At 45.7% G+C, this 16,726-nt stretch overlaps 1 pseudogene; it reads left to right on the forward strand.

The window, feature by feature from the left end:
- The first annotated feature begins 16,123 nt into the window (after positions 1-16,123).
- Positions 16,124-16,241, forward strand: LOC126102497 (5S ribosomal RNA; annotated as a pseudogene).
- Positions 16,242-16,726: the final 485 nt, after the last annotated feature.

The raw sequence follows: 16,726 nt of genomic DNA on the forward strand, positions 1-16,726 counted from the left end.
TCAAACACGACGACCGAGAGCACACAGTCGTCTTCTTCCTCCCGGTTCAGTGACCTGTTGATGACAAAGCGATTAGACCGCTGCCTTGACTTTATAAGACACTAACAAAATAATGCTCCCTCTCGGCTGTTGCACAGCTATCCTACTGGTAACAATGACACTCTGTCCTCTCGATTTACTATCAAGGAACTTGTTGGTTAAAGAAACAGAATCTACGCAGTACAAACGACTATGGGAGAACATCTGTAAACGAAATCAAAGAAAAGAATGGCACAATGTAGTACGAACAATGGACTGAATCAGGTAGTCGGGCAAGGATGTATTCCTTTGTCCCAAGTAAAACACCTTATATCACTTCAGTTTATAATTCATTTCCTCGCTGGCCATGGGCCATACACCAGGTATAGCTCAATCGGAAAGTCAAAGGCCTTCGGCAGAATATGGTCGTGAAAGTCCAACACTGACACATTACATTTGAAGGGGCGGACTAGACGCTGCTTTCTTAGAGTGGCATCTATATTCAACTACTTTCGTTAATATTGCGTAACGTTATATACACTCTAAAACAAAAATGATAGGGATAATAATAATAACGATGCAGCGCGAAATAATTATCAGAATGGGACGCAAATCGATAGACGTAATGAACGTGCACAGAGAAACAAATAACTACAATTTCAGAAAAACTGAGCAAGTCAACAACGAATTGGTCCACCCTTGGTTCTTATGCAAGTAGTTTTTCGGCTTGTCATGGATTATTGGTTGAGATGATAAAAGTCATTCATCCTTGGGACCTAGTTGACCGCTCTTTTTTGGGAACCGTTCATTTTTACTCCTTCACCGTTCATTTGTGAATGGTATATGTTTCTTATGAAAAATTGAAAGTTAGCAGCATAAGTCACTGGAGATTGAAGGCGCCAACAGGGAGCATTTGCCTCGTCCCTGGAGTACAGAGTTTTCGTTCATTACAGAATTCTCACACACTTCAAGTAATTTTCGCGATTCTGCAAAAAAACCTCTCTTTTAGCCAAGTGTAGCATTATGTGGCTGATCGCAATGAAACAATATAAAGTGGCGCACGAAAAACCGGCCCCCGAGTACAGACTGCTCGCTAATTACGCATGATTTGTTGACTGCTACGAGCAGAATAGATAAACATGTAATAATTAGGCAGTAAAGAAATAACAAATAAGCCAGTGCAAACAACTACTTCGAAACAATAGATGACGATTGGTGGGCGACAGTGAACAGTTTAGTACTCGTGTGTCACCCTGTACCACTGAAATAATAATGTGGACGTTACATCAAGACAAGAGATTAGTTTCCTTCCGACTTCAGTTCAGAGAACATTATTTAGCTTGTGTTGATAGAACTGTGTTCAACGCACTATAGATAGGCTACACCTGCATTCTACAACTGCTGTAACCAGCGATACCGAAGCTGAACTATATATCTGGTTTATGAAGTTTCATAATGCCACAAATGGTGAACGGTACTAGCCTCACTAACGTCTTACTACCCCCCCCCCCCAAATTAAAAACACAAATGCGTCACGATACGACCCTGAAAAATCAACCCCCCCCCCCTCCTACCACCCATTCAGAACAACACACTACAGCAGTGTGAACGACAACGTGCCAGAGACTGCATCAAGTCTTCCGGACCATGCGGATGGGAAAGTAGGGTTAGAGAATTGGCTATTGCCGTCCAATACCAGAACGCCACATTAGCCACACATCGTCAGAAAATCCAGACACATCTTAGCGGCTTCAAGTAGGCGCTATGCGCTGGAGCGGCGTGCGTTCAAGTCAAGAGTGACTCTGTGCCTTAAACACTAGAGATACCGTTCAGAGACTCTTTTGTAACTCTGAAAATTGTGATGGTTACAGAAAAAGTATAACTGTAACGTGCCCTGGCACCATTCCAGAGCACATGCATAAATGCGCACACAGCGTTACAAGGTAGTGGTACCCACACTAACAACTATCCTCTCTGCCCTCAACTCACTTATTTAAAACATTGTTTAAAAAGCCTTCTACTGTTAGATTTTATCTCTCTAATATTCATTCCTTTTACTGTTGGATTTTATCTCTCTAATATTCATTGCGTTTTTAAATTTTCGTTTTCTTTTTTTTTTCAGCCAATACTGATGTTACCACAAACACCTTATTTTACTACTACTTGACTGCATCATAAATGCTTTATTGTTATAATCAGTGCCAAGTGGCTTGGTGGCCCTGTGTGTAAATTCTGGACTACGGATCCAAGGGTCTAGCGTTGGGTCACGGTCACTTATCACTTTTTTTGTTACTGCGAAACATGCAGAGTTGCACCGCAGTTCAGAATTCACGTTCAACTGTAGGCCCGTCTACTACAGCCTGCCTAAGTCAGTTCAAAAATCCAACGGCAACGGCATCCCATCTCCAAAAGGACCACGCCTAATAAGGCACATAGATAGTAGGTTAAAGACAGCAATAAATATATTTAAAATGTACAGTTATCGAAATCCAAAACCAGTTGGTTCGTTCCGCATTTGGAACCTGCTTTCAATAATTTGAGATGCACGGCACAGTATAAGTTTAACAACAACTCAAGTTATCAAGCGGAGTGTCCCAAAGAAACGTGGTAAGACCGTAGACGATGCTGTTTTAAACAAAAAGTAACGCTGCAGTTTGACAAAGCGAATGCAGGTGACACGAGCATTATTGTTTCCCTTTTTGTACTTTGTAGCCGCACTCTTTAAATACCGACAAATTAAATATATCGCGCATAAAAGGCTATACTATGAGATTACAATACCGGCAATACACTTCTAGAAATCTTCACATCTTTCGAAGTGGAAAACTACGAGGCAACTCAGTATCATTAGCAAGGCAGGCAGGTGGATGACTCATATTTGTTGGCGGGATTGGAGTAAAGTGCAGTGCACTTTTTTAAGAAAACCGCACACAAAGTATTAGGCTGATTATTGTTGAATACAGCTGTACTGTTTGGTGACCTTGTCAAGTAGGCTCAACAGCGGACATCAAACGCGAATTCTGACAATTTTACTACAGTCACAATGTAGTTTACGTTACGAGAATCCGTATGCGGTTGGCGGATGTCGTTTTAGCTACCAATTGCCGGTGGAGGGCGCTGCGGTCGCATACGATCACGACGCGGTACACGTACCCTGTGAAGACGCCGGATCGCTTCTGAGAGTTCAGTAACATGACGGAGAGCAGACTAGGTCAGAGCGTTGCATGTTCCATGCCACGTCTCCTATGAAGCCAACTTAACGCATGGAAACGTCTTGCGGACACATCTATCCAGTAGTGGGTGTAGAGAATGAATGACGCTGTGAATTAGTGGGTTGCTGCCGCCATTACTGTAACAGCAGAATTCTGACGTATCCATCACGAGAGAACAAACTCTTGACGGCGGCAGTAGGTCTGTGAAGCCGTCGCTACACTAGCCGTGGAATTGAACAAGTGATGCGCTGACTATCTCCACCGTGCTGTAGAACGCTCGGGCTTGTGCGTACGGTACCTGTGCCTCAACGCCCTACACGCGACCGCAGCGCGCTCCAGCGGCAGTTCGCACCTACAGGCGGTACGCGCGCGAACTGCTCAGAACACACGACTTCTTGGAATGGACAAGCGTAAATTACTTGCAGCACCTTTAAGCCGTCCTCACACGGGACAAGACAGCCGACGTCAACGTGGATGCGCATGCTAAAACCAACACGAAACACAGCGACCGCGTCACACTGGACGTGCTGGTCAACGTGATTTGCCCATGTACCTTGGAGATTTGCAACTGCAGCACTCTCCAGCGTATTTATCGGCTGTATCTCGCTCGAAATTCACTCCGTTTCTCTTTCAATCCCTATCGGTTCATTATGGCCAGGGGACATGGGCTGGTACGTACTTTTCAACTCAATAAACTTTACCAACAGCCGTAAACTTAAGCATATTTAATTTTATTTCGAAAGCAACCAATTTCGGCAATTCATTCTGCCATCTTCAGGCCGCTGCATAATAAGAAAGTATACATGTAGTAATATAAGGGTTTACAAATCAAGTTTACAAGTGTCTGGTAATCATAATGTCGCTTAAACTTAAAAATGATGAAAGTATTGGCGTTAAATTAAATCAGTGTGTACATCCAGCACAATAGAATAAAACATGTGTGTTTATATTTCTTAGTAGCATTAAACCAAACCTCTATGTATATTCAGCACAACAGACTAAAACATCTGTACATATTTGTTGTCATCAAACTATTTAACATCACAGATTTACTAGGGAATATCTAAATACATTAGGAAGATCAGCACTAGACAGCGTACAGTCAAGAGCTCCGTAGAAACCAAGCTTGTCATTTTTAAACAATAAAATGCTACAAAATTATTGTACATAAGGTACTGCTTAGTGTATATGAGTACTAATCTTCATTTACAGTAAAATATCACAGTAAGCTATGAATTACAATAATATGGTAAGGTAAGTAGTTGTCACAGCGTCAAAAATAACTTGATGTAAAACCCAACGACAGTCGACGTATTAAGAGAAAATAGCATGCGTAGCGAACACAGAATATTCACAACTATGTTGTGGCCTAGGTTGTACAGTAAATCGGAATAAAAGGTACGATTGGTTTCCTTTCATTACTTAACAGGTCGGCATTACCACAGTGAAACAAATCAACAAGAAAGTCAAGTTCTACTTAAGCAAAGCGAACCGCCTAAGTTCACAGCCGACAACTTGACACAGTTTCACTGGGAGAATAAGGCAATACCTAACACGACCTACCTATAGATACCAAACCATTTAAATACTAAGACATAACAAGTTGTGTCGCGACAGGGAACGTGCGTACGAAAAACAATTAAAGGCAAAGGAGTGTGCGAAGACCAATATAGGTATTGTCGAAGTTGAAGCCCATAAAGCGAGTACCATCATGTATCTCCATGAATACGAAAACTCATCTCTAGTAAGAACATCATAACATACTCCCTAAACTGTAACCGAGCGAGGTGGCGCAGTGGTTAGCACACTGGACTCGCATTCGGGAGGACGACGGTTCAATCCCGCGTCCGGCCATTCTGATTTAGGTTATCCGTGATTTCCCTAAATCACTACAGGCATATGCCTGGATGGTCCCTTTGCAAGGGCACGGCCGACTTCCTTCCCCGTCCTTCCTTAATCCGATGAGACCGATGACCTCGCTGTCTGGTCTCTTCCCCCCAAACAATCCAATCCAATCCTAAACTGTATGGAGAAGTAAGGACAACACTGACACGCTGATAAACTAACCGGGTACTAATCATACCCATCAGGTGTAGTCAAGACACACCGAATTCTCACAAGTGAATTGGGGAATATGTCAATGTGGGTCTAGAAAGCAACTGGCATTATAAGGAAGCATAACTTTTAATTTTAAGCAGTATTATGATTATCTGTCGCTTGTAAAATTTATTTGTACACCCTTATATTAATACATGTATCTTCTTTCATTATGCAGGGGCCTGAAGATGGCAAAATGAAATGTCGAAACTGGTTGCGTTAGAAATAAAATAAAATATCTTTTAGTGTACGGCTATTGGTGAACTTTATTGAACTGAAAAGCTTGCCTTTCATGTTGTTCTGTTAGAAGTGTATGTAAACAGAAACTTCAATATCCATCACCATGTTATAAATCAAAAAGGGAAGTTCCATGTCTAGTAAGTAAGGATTACACATTGTGTGAAACAAGTTCAAATTAGTCTTACAGGTGAGATAAAAATTATTTCATCATTCTCACTTTTTAGTGAAACTCTAGCGTCTTTATTACTTGAGCATTGTTCTTAGATGTTCAGTCACAGATCTTCGAGGTTGCTTCCGTCTGTAATGAGACTGTGGACAGGCCAGGATGCGTTCCATGTCTTGCACAGCAGCACAGTCGCACTTAACCTCACCCACGTTATCCAAACTCCACCTGATCATGTTTATTTTCACTGGGACCACGCCTGTCCTTATGCGGTTCAGGGTCCTCCACATTTTATACTTTGTTTTGGAGCCGCCAGGTACTAGCTGTTCTGGTGGATAGCAAGATGGTGGTCCAGGCTCGCACAAAGGGCCAAAGAGAGGATGTCGATCATCGATGGTTTCCCTGAGCCTCTATGTGAATTCTTGAGATGTTCTTCTCGAGCTTGGACTCGCAAGACTCGAGTTCTGTACGAGAAGTTTTGTTTGGGGGAGGATCATAACCATGCTGTCAACATGTTGCATTACAGCTTTTGTCGACTTTTTTTCACCTGTGTTGATATGGTCCAAACCGGCCAGAGAGACAGATAGTGCTTACGTGGTGGTTCTCAAGAAAGTAGGTTTTGCTCCTCATTTGCTATTTATGAGTTTCCACAAAATAATATTTCTGGAGGCTATTTTCTGACGGATCATTTTACAGTGGTGACTATAAACCAGAGATCTATCCTACTTCACACCGGAAAGATAGGTGTTCCAGTATGGTATTATTCCGGGAAACACAGAGCTTTCGCTTTGCTTGTCGAGATCGAAGGTGGAAAGCACTTACTTCAGTCTTCGAAGCATTCGGTTTAAGGGAATTATTTTTATAATATTCCAACGACTCTCCAACTGCTTTCTGCAGCTTCTGCTCTACGTCCTCAAAAGTCCTGCCCTGAGCTGTGATTGTCAGTCATCTGCCTGTAAGAAATGCTTAGTATGATTAGGTGCTGTCTGGTCGTTAGTATATAGGTTAAAAGGAGGGGGAAGGGGGGCAGAACGCATTCCCTGAGCCAGTCCATTTTTATGGCTTCTACAATGGCTCTTGTCCCCATCGAGAAGACTTTCTGAACAGATCTCCACGTCTTGTATGTTACGATCGCCTGAAGGCTTTAATCGTCCGTATGTTACTAAGTGGCATTTAGAAATAGCATATCGAACCAATAACAAAGCATTTTTCATGAATCTTCAATGTGCCTGCTTGAAAAGGGGCACGTTCATAACATTCGACTCGTAATACGAAAATTTTTTAACCATCATGACATTTCCGGTCTTTTATTACAACGAATCCTAACAATAATGGCGCGTATTCGAGAGATCCAGAATGTGCTGGAGGTTTGGAAAGGGAATACAATCACAGGATTTACGTTATAATACAAAAACCACCAAACGTGGGGTCTAATTGAAACTGAATATGTCGTTTCCCAACTCTCTACTAAAAGAGAGATGGTCTTCAAGCGAGCTGCTGATCGCACACTTTTACATGGCACCTCGGTGGTAGGTAGAAGTCGGCTGCTCCGTAATGTTAGGCCCTTTGCCAACCGACCGTAGCTACAAAAGAGTTCAGATGGTTCAAATGGCTCTAAGAATTTGGGACTTACCATCTGAGGTCATCGGTCCCCTAGAACTTACAGCTACTTAAACCTAACTAACCTAAGGACATCACACAGATTGATGCCCGAGGCAGTATTCGAACCTGCGAGCGTAACGGTCGCGCGGTTAAAGACTGAAGCGCCTAGAACCGCTCGGTCACTGCGGCCGGCTACAAAAGAGTATTGCGCACGTAACATTAAGCAGAGGTTATGAATATAGTGTCGATCCGTATGCGTTGTGATTGTCCATATCATTTACAAAAATGAGCGGAGAGGCTGTAACTGTTCCTTCTTGCGACTCACCATAAACTTCCGTGTCGCTTCTAAGATGCCTTAATCCTTACACGTTCGTCGCTTTTAAACGCGATAAGCTTGCTGCTCTGGGAAAAGGAGACTGCGCTTGTCTCAGCAGCCAATGTGATACGAGCCGATTGCAGGCGTGCATTTCCAGCACCCTCCGCTGGGGAGCCAAATAAACGTATTTTATCAGTATGTGGTGTTCCTCCATCTATACGGTCTACGTTCAAAAGCGTGTTCAGAATATCTGACAAGCCTGATATTGCAGTGCAAGTTCGGAAACACTCCGAATCATGTTATGACGTCAGAAACTGCATGCTCAACGCTGACGTTGGAATGCACGGTCTGTGTGACGACGACTTAAGGATTAGTACGGAGCAGTCGCACGAGCGGACTAGTGGACAGACGGGGTCTCGCGACGCGGCTCGGGCTGCCGAAGCGACCAGAAAAACAGGTAGTGGCTCGCATTCCAGTGGCCCTGGAACCAGTCGGCGGCCGGCCGCCGCCATGCAGGGGCCGTGCGGCGACACGCGACACGCCGGCGCGGCGGCTTCTGCCCGCGATCGCGCTTCAGGCTGGCGCAGGCGCTGGCGCTTCACTTTCTCCACACTACCGGGGAACCGGTCGCCGGTGAAACCGTCGTTTACCGCCACCTTAAGCGCGTATCACTTGTCAGCTGCCCGGAGAACTTCGGCAGCAGGAACCGGTATTTCACCAACACCCCAGTAGCCCGTGGGGCGACTATGGAGATATAATAACATAACTGCCGGTTCAAGTCAGCCAGGTGTGACCTTTATTACACGAGGGTTGGAACTGTAATAGTGGCAACTATTTATTTACAGCTGGTACAAAATAGATGCGTGTTTCAAAGTTTTACTGACCTTCAAAGTAGTCACCAGTGCATAAACCGTTGCCAGCGATGTGGAAGACATAGGATATTCTTAGCAGCGCCAGCTGTGTTGACAGTTCGAGCGGCGCGGTCTATTCCCCGACGAATTTGTAACAGTTCTGAAGCGAATGCCGTGAAGTGTTTCCTTCAGTTTAGAAATCGAGTTGAACTTACGAGGGCTAAACTCAGGGGAGGGCAGTAGGTGGTATAGCACTTAGCAGCCCCATCAGTCAAACAAATCAGCAACAGAATGAGACTTTCACTCTGCAGCGGAGTGTGCGACCGAGACTCGAACTCGGGACCTTCGCCTTCCGCAGGCAGGTGCTCTACTAACTGAGCTACCCAAGCACGACTCACGCCCCGTCCTCACAGCCTTACTTCTGCCCCCGTCGGGGCGTGAGTCGTGCTTGGGTAGCTCAGTTGGTAGAGCACCTGCCCGCAAAAGGCAAAGGTCCCGAGTTCGAGACTCGGCCCGGCACACAGGTTTAATCCGGTAGGAAGTTTCAAATCAGTAATAGCTTGCACTGTACGTGCTTGAGCACTGTCCAGCAAAATGACGCTCAAGTCCTGCAGAAAGTGTCATCACTTCTGTCTCTATGCTGTTCATTTTTGGAACACAACCTACCGTCAGCTGATTTGATGTGACTTTCTGCAGGACCTGACCATCATTTTGCAGGACAATGCTCTAGCACGTACAGTGCAAGCAGTTATTAATTTGTTTGACTGGGACTGCTAAGATCTATACCACATATTGCACTCCCCTGACTAACGCCCTCGTGAGTTCAACTCGATTTATAAACTGAAGGAAACATTTCACGGCATTCGCTTCAAAACTGCTACAAATTCGTCGGGAAATAGAGACCGCGCCGCTCGAACTGTCAACACAACTGGCACTGCTAAGATTATCCTACGACTTCCACATCGCTTTCAACGGGTTATACACAATGCTGGTGACTACTTTGAAGGTCAGTAAAACTTTGAAACACGGATCTATTTTGTACGAGCTGTAAATAAATAGTTGGCACTATTAAAGTTTCAACCCTCGTACACTAAAGATATAAAAACAATAGTACATAAACAACCAATCATAATAAAATTTAGGAAGTTCTTACAATTTCTTTTGAAGCACAGTTGCTCCTCCCACCCTTTCGAAAAGTGTACGATTCAAAATCACAGCGGTGCCTTCTAAAGGAAATACGGTCCTGTCTCTATATGTATAATCCGGAATCTACCTTATGGTGTGGGCAAAGGCTCCTCTTGTGCGTCTCCGTCATACATTTCTCCTTTGCTGTTGAAGTAGCGAACAGTTCACGGGGAAAACGACTGCTGGTAAGCCCTTGCTAGAGCTCGAATCTCGCTAACGTTACCTTCATGATCTTGGAAGAAGCAATGTGTACAGTGACTTCTCAAGAACGTACGCTCTAGGATTATTAACAGTAAAGCGCGCCGTGATACAAAACGCCTCTCTTGTTGCGTCCGCTATTTGAGTTGGCCACGTCTCTTCACGCCGCAGCCCGCGTTTTATTCTTTGTATCTACATTATTTCTTCCCACAATAATGTCGATTACTGACCTCGAACTAACTAATGATATTAAAACATTACTCCAGCGAGCGTCCTGTAAGCGACCTCCTTTGTAGGTGGAACTCACTTCTGCAGGATTCTTCCAATGAGTATCAATCTGGCATTTGCCTTACGAAGATTAACTTCTTGTAGCATTTCCGCTTTAAGCCGTCCCGTACGCATACTCCTAAATATTTAATCGATGTGACTGCTTTCTAGTTAGTGTTCTACAAGTGAGTAATCATACAGTAGCGGGTATTGCGGCCTATTTATATACTAACGTTACCGTTGTTAACGTTGAGGCTCGACTGCCAGACCCTGCAATACGCGTCGATCCGCTGTAGGTCTTCCTCCATTTAGTTACGATTTTCCAGCGTTGCGACTTCCGTGTATACAATAGCAGCATCCGCGAAAGGCCTCATAGAATTTCCGACGTTATCCTCTAATTTACTTATATATACCGTGAAAAGAAATGTTCCTAAATCACTCCCCTGGGGATACAAATCACTTTTGCGTGTGAAGGTTTCTTTCCGGTAGAACGGCATGAAGTGTTCTGTTTGTTAGTACCTCTTCAAAAAAAATGTTCAAATGTGTGTGAAATGTTATGGGACTTAACTGCTAAGGTCATCAGTCCCTAAGCTTACACACTACTTAACCTAAATTAACCTGAACAAACACGCACACCCATGCCCAAGGGAGGACTCGAACCTCCGCCGGGACCAGCCGAGGACCTCTTCAATCCAACCACGTACGCTCGTGTTTTGTAAATTAGGCGGCAGTGCGGAACTGTGCCGAACGTCTTCCGAAAATCATGCAACACTGCATAAACGTGAACGCTAGTAACCAATATCTTTCTGTGTCTCGTGGACGAAACCATTGTTTGCGAAATCCATGTCACCAGAAACGTCATAATACGTGAGCATAAAACATGTTCCAAAATTCTACAACATACCGACGTCAGAGATAGTAGTCAATAGTTTTGTGCGTCCGTTCGAGGACCCTTCTAGAGAATGGCAAAGACAATCGCTCGATACGCTTCACTCCTCCAGCGACCTACGGTACACTGCTTCTAGAAGAGGGGGAATTTCTTTCGCATACTCTGGCTAGTACTGAATTAGTATCACGTCATATACAGTGGCCTTCCCTCTGTTAAGTGATTTCTGTCTATTTTCTATTCTGTGGCCATTTATTCCGATACGTCTCATTTTGAGGCACGTGCATCGATTTAGCGAAAGAATCACAGTACGACCGTACTCAGTAAAACAGATTTCGTTAAAACTGACAAAATGCGATAAAAAAAGATAAAAAGCAACCAGAGATGAACTCGCATTCACCTCCCGCCCCCCCCCCCCAAACAAAAAACAAATCTCACCCATGATCAACCGCACGCACAATCACACTAGCTTACATCATGGCAGACAGCGTCGTAATTGTTTGGATGTTTCAAAACTTAGGAAAATGTAAGTATGAAAGAGGAAAATTAAAAGCCATTCACAGGAATGTGTGCCTTGCCGAACATTTACAAAAAACACCCACGAATGAGCCAACCTCACCGGTATTAGAATAAAAACGTCACCGTAAAATTTTGGGAAACACGTCAGACAATTCGCAAAACGTTGGAAGTCGTACAATTCACATAAAATCTCTCCGTGATATACAAGGCCATTCTTTTAGCGTCCGTTCTCTGGAATTTGTTGAGCATTTGCATAACGATTACTAAATGTTTCCGTGACGAAACGTGCCGCTCTTTGTTTGATCTCTTCTATCGTATTAATCCAATCTTGTAAGATTTCCAGATACGTTTTGTCTTGTGTTGTGTGACAGGAACGATCATTTGACACAAAAAAAACTGTATGTGGATGGAAGGCCCTATTCAAAATGGCTTCCGAAATAGAGCACATGGGAGCCAGCGCACTTCCCTAGGGAAGGCCATTCCTCTACATTCAACATCGTTTTTCGTCTTTTCGAGCGACAAAAAATCGTCTGCTCTGCATCAGACACCGAATAAGCTGCGTCAGTCGTTAGTCTTTACACTCTAGATCAGGAATTCGGCGTCTCAAAGTGTCGACGGCATTCTTCTATAGCAGCAGGAGCACTATTTTTGCTTTCTAAAACCGGCTTCTCAAGCTGAGGTCGCTAAACGTAAGCCTGACCGGCAGCACCCCTCTCGGAGGTAGTCGGTTCGAATCTTGGCAGTGTATAAATTTTCACCACCGCTATCTGTCCCACATGACGTAATGTTGCAAGGCGATATGAAAAGGAACGAGCGCGTAAGGAAGGTAGTAGGGATGGCGAATGGTCGACTTCGGTTTACTGGGATAATTTTAGATAGACCACGTATAGAACACTAGCGTATCCAGTTTTTGAAAACTGCTGGAGTGTTTATGATCACAACCGGGTCGGGTTAAAGGAAGACATCGAAGCAGTTTAAATGCGTGTACTATATTTGCCATCGGTAGGTACGATCAACAAGTGACTATTACGGAAATACTGGGGGATCCCTGGCGGAATGACGAAGTCTTTTTTGCGAAACACTATTAAGAAAATTTAGAGAACCGGTAGACTGCTGAAAGATTGTGCTGCTGCCAACGTACATTTCGCGTAAGGATCACGAAGATAAGATACGAGAAATTAGAGTTCGTACTTAAGCACTTAAGTCGCTTCCCCCCTCCTATTTGCGAGTGGAACACGAAAGGAAATGACTAGTAGTGGTACAAGGTATTCCCCGCCATGCACCATACGGTGGCTTGCGGGCAGTTAATGAAAACGAGGCTGATGGCGAAAAGTAAGTAAACTGTTTATTATTTCCGAACTGTTGACACACTTACCTCACTGTGAGACTATACAGTCAATGCCTTCAAGGAAATACACTCCTGGAAATGGAAAAAAGAACACATTGACACCGGTGTGTCAGACCCACCATACTTGCTCCGGACACTGCGAGAGGGCTGTACAAGCAACGATCACACGCACGGCACAGCGGACACACCAGGAACCGCGGTGTTGGCCGTCGAATGGCGCTAGCTGCGCAGCATTTGTGCACCGCCGCCGTCAGTGTCAGCCAGTTTGCCGTGGCATACGCAGCTCCATCGCAGTCTTTAACACTGGTAGCATGCCGCGACAGCGTGGACGTGAACCGTATGTGCAGTTGACGGACTTTGAGCGAGGGCGTATAGTGGGCATGCGGGAGGCCGCGTGGACGTACCGCCGAATTGCTCAACACGTGGGGCGTGAGGTCTCCACAGTACATAGATGTTGTCGCCAGTGGTCGGCGGAAGGTGCACGTGCCCGTCGACCTGGGACCGGACCGCAGCGACGCACGGATGCACGCCAAGACCGTAGGATCCTACGCAGTGCCGTAGGGGACCGCACCGCCACTTCCCAGCAAATTAGGGACACTGTTGCTCCTGGGGTATCGGCGAGGACCATTCGCAACCGTCTCCATGAAGCTGGGCTACGGTCCCGCACACCGTTAGGCCGTCTTCCGCTCACGCCCCAACATCGTGCAGCCCGCCTCCAGTGGTGTCGCGACAGGCGTGAATGGAGGGACGAATGGAGACGTGTCGTCTTCAGCGATGAGAGTCGCTTCTGCCTTGGTGCCAATGATGGTCGTATGCGTGTTTGGCGCCGTGCAGGTGAGCGCCACAATCAGGACTGCATACGACCGAGGCACACAGGGCCAACACCCGGCATCATGGTGTGGGGAGCGATCTCCTACACTGGACGTACACCACTGGTGATCGTCGAGGGGACACTGAATAGTGCACGGTACATCCAAACCGTCATCGAACCCATCGTTCTACCATTCCTAGACCGGCAAGGGAACTTGCTGTTCCACAGGACAATGCACGTCCGCATGTATCCCGTGCCACCCAATGTGCTCTAGAAGGTGTAAGTCAACTACCCTGGCCAGCAAGATCTCCGGATCTGTCCCCCATTGAGCATGTTTGGGACTGGATGAAGCGTCGTCTCACGCGGTCTGCACGTCCAGCACGAACGCTGGTCCAACTGAGGCGCCAGGTGGAAATGGCATGGCAAGCCGTTCCACAGGACTACATCCAGCATCTCTACGATCGTCTCCATGGGAGAATAGCAGCCTGCATTGCTGCGAAAGGTGGATATACACTGTACTAGTGCCGACATTGTGCATGCTCTGTTGCCTGTGTCTATGTGCCTGTGGTTCTGTCAGTGTGATCATGTGATGTATCTGACCCCAGGAATGTGTCAATAAAGTTTCCCCTTTCTGGGACAATGAATTCACGGTGTTCTTATTTCAATTTCCAGGAGTGTATGTTTACCGTTGTCTGCAGAAATATGATGTACCCAGGTGCGCATCTATACGTATGGAGGAAATCGGCGTCCACGATTGTCTTTCTTCAGGGCTCCAAAAATATGTAAAACGCTTGGGGAGTCATCGGGATTGTATGGAAGATGTGTATGGGCTTCCCTGTGGAACTTCTAGATGCTAGGTCGTAGTCGAAACAACATTCGAAGTATGTGGGTGGGGGGTTGGGGATGGGAAGCATTATCCTGCAATACAGTCCATCAACATGGATATCCAACAACACCGCCGGCCAAAGTGGCCGTGCGGCTAAAGGCGCTGCAGTCTGGAACCGCAAGACCACTACGGTCGCAGGTTCGAATCCTGCCTCGGGCATGGATGTTTTGTGATGTCCTTAGGTTAGTTAGGTTTAACTAGTTCTAAGTTCTAGGGGACTAATGACCTCAGCAGTTGAGTCCCATAGTGCTCAGAGCCATCCAACAACACGGACTGGACGGCGCGCTTTCATTTTTTGCAAAGAATTCACGTACTATTGTGCGTTAACTGTGGACCCGTGTTCCAGAATGTATATGAACAGTGAGGTCTCGCAGTCAAAGGACAATATCACCATGACTGTCCCGGAGCTAGCGTGTCTGGTGTTTCGACTATCCCGCAGAAGTCCTTACACAACCTCCATACAGTCCCGATGTCTCACCATGAGATTCCCAATTTTTGGAGCCCTAACGAAAGAGACGTTCGAGGCCGCCGATTTGCGTCTGAAGAAAACGTACACGCCTCGGTACAATCGTGGTTCCGTAGACGTCCCTTATATGTAGACATTGGAAAGAGCTGGCGGCGTAATGTTCTTGAATACCGGGCTTGGTGGCAGTGCCTTGGATTAAACTCCAAGCCACTCTGAAATGTACAGGGGGTCCAACAAAGGACTTACACTGTTTTAACTTTAATACTCAAACGAAAATTAATTTTCCAGTCGCATAGGTAGTCACGACATTACTGATGACGTTTTGCTGTTGTTCTCCATCCGCAGGAATACAGCGTCTACAACGTGCGGAACAGAGCGACACACGTGTTACGGTTGTCATGGGAATGGATTCATAGGCAGTCTCATTCGCCTCTCTCATGTCGTCTAGCGTAAGCGGCTTTGTCGCGTGGATGGAGTGTTTTCCATATCCCCTTAGAAAGGGGTCTAACGATGACAGGTCGGGAGATATGATGGGAAGGCAACACTTCGTCGTCGGCCAATCCATCTCCCAACAGATGTTTCATCCAGCTATTGCGTACGTCACGATGGTACCTACGCGGTGCACCATCTTGTTGGAAAAAAGATCTTCACCTTCTCTTGGTGAACAGCTGGTACAATTCGTTCCTGTAACATGGTAAGGTATTTTACACCTACCACTGTTCCTTCAAGAAAGAATGGTCCAACAAGTCCTTTGACAGGCATACCAAACCAAGCTGATAAACAAGATAGGTTAACAGCTCGTTCAAACGTTAACATGAGGATTATCTCTTGCTCAGTATACACAGTTATTGCCACTGATGGCTTCATTCAATTTACATATCGCCTCAACGAAGCAAATAATATCATTGCCTATCCGGATCGAATCATTCATCGCGTGAATGTACCTGAGAATGTAGGTTTTCCATTTTTCTTGCTTTAAAATGCGGCAAACACTTGATTTGCTTACACCTCGCGCAGCATGCCGTAAGGACTTCTTTAGGGACGGCGTAAAAGCTTGTGCCAACGGCCTTGCCGCAGTGGTACCACCGGTTCCCGTCAGATCACCGAAGTTAAGCGCTGTCGGGCTGGGCTAGCACCTGGATGGGTGACCATCCGGTCTGCCGAGCGCTGTTGGCAAGCGGGGTGCACTCAGCCCTTGTGAGGCAAACTGAGGAGCTACTTGATTGAGAAGTAGAGGCTCCGGTCTCGTAAACTGACATACGGCCGAGAGCGGTGCAATGCTGACCACATGTCCCTCCTTATCCGCATCAAGTGACGACTGTGGGGTGCGGATGACGCGGCGGCCGATCGGTACCGTTCATGGCCTGTTCGGGAGGAGTTAAGTTTTAGTTTGTGAAAAGCTTGTACCACTGCGTCCACTCCTCTTTTGCCCGTTACTGGTTTCTTCCTGCCAGACCACTCCTTCTTCGGATAGTGCACATTTCCTTGTCTCTCATCTTCGTCGCGTGATTTCGTTATTGTTGCACGTGACGGTAACGCCTACCATCGTCTCTGCACTCCGATTACGTTTTCAAAGTTCCAGTAACACTTTAAAATCTAAGGACAAGTTTCCAGCCGTTTTGTTTTTTAAATGGCTGCTGAAAATAAAAAGAAAAACGAAT

This window comes from Schistocerca cancellata, chromosome 1 (assembly GCF_023864275.1).
Source record: "Schistocerca cancellata isolate TAMUIC-IGC-003103 chromosome 1, iqSchCanc2.1, whole genome shotgun sequence".
In the NCBI taxonomy this organism is placed as follows: Eukaryota; Metazoa; Arthropoda; class Insecta; order Orthoptera; family Acrididae; genus Schistocerca; species Schistocerca cancellata.